This window comes from Penaeus monodon, chromosome 21 (genome assembly GCF_015228065.2).
Source record: "Penaeus monodon isolate SGIC_2016 chromosome 21, NSTDA_Pmon_1, whole genome shotgun sequence".
Taxonomy (NCBI): Eukaryota; Metazoa; Arthropoda; class Malacostraca; order Decapoda; family Penaeidae; genus Penaeus; species Penaeus monodon.
Genome location: NC_051406.1, coordinates 29771632 through 29772459, shown reverse-complemented (window position 1 = coordinate 29772459; position 828 = coordinate 29771632). Strand labels below are relative to the sequence as shown.

Below are 828 nucleotides of genomic sequence, written 5' to 3'. Positions count from 1 at the left end.
AAAAACAATATAAAATAAATTATAATATAATATATAATATATATATAGTATAAAATAAAAATAAACCCTATATATATAAAATAATATTTTTAATATAGGTATATAAATTTTAATAATAAAAATTTTTAGTATATTATAAATAAAAGAAATTTTTATAATGCAATAAAATATCTTTCATAATTTAATAACATATAAAAAAAAATAATATATTATATATATAAAAAATTAAATTTTTATATTAAAATTATATTAAAATTTAAAAAATAATTAAAAATATAATTTTATGTTATTATATAAAAATTATATATATCTATATAGTATTATATAAAATATATAATAAATATATTTTTATATAATATATATATTATATATAATACATATATAAAATATTAATATAATTTTTTTTATTATATATTTTATTATATATAAAATAAAAATATAAATTTTATATAAAAAATTATTTTTATAATATTAAATAAAATGTTATATATAATAAAATATATATATTATATAAAATATATAAAATATATATTTTAAAAAATAAAACCAAAAACAAACCCCTATTTTAAAATAAAATGATAAAATAAAATATTATTATATTATTTTATATATATATATATAAAATATAAAATATTATATATATATATATTAATAAAAAGTATATAAACAAATTGGACAAAACAAAACACACACCACAACAAAACTTTCACCACCAAAACACACAACAAAACCCCACACAAAAAAAAATAATATTTTTATTTTATAATTATATAATATATAAATATTATAAAAAATATATAATAAAATGTATTAAAATTTTTATATTAT

At 6.9% G+C, this 828-nt stretch overlaps 1 protein-coding gene across 1 annotated transcript in view; it reads left to right on the top strand.

The window, feature by feature from the left end:
- LOC119586419 (glycoprotein 3-alpha-L-fucosyltransferase A-like) overlaps nt 1-828 on the top strand; it is a 57549-nt gene that overhangs the window by 13437 nt on the left and 43284 nt on the right. The gene's annotated exons all lie outside the window — the stretch shown is intronic.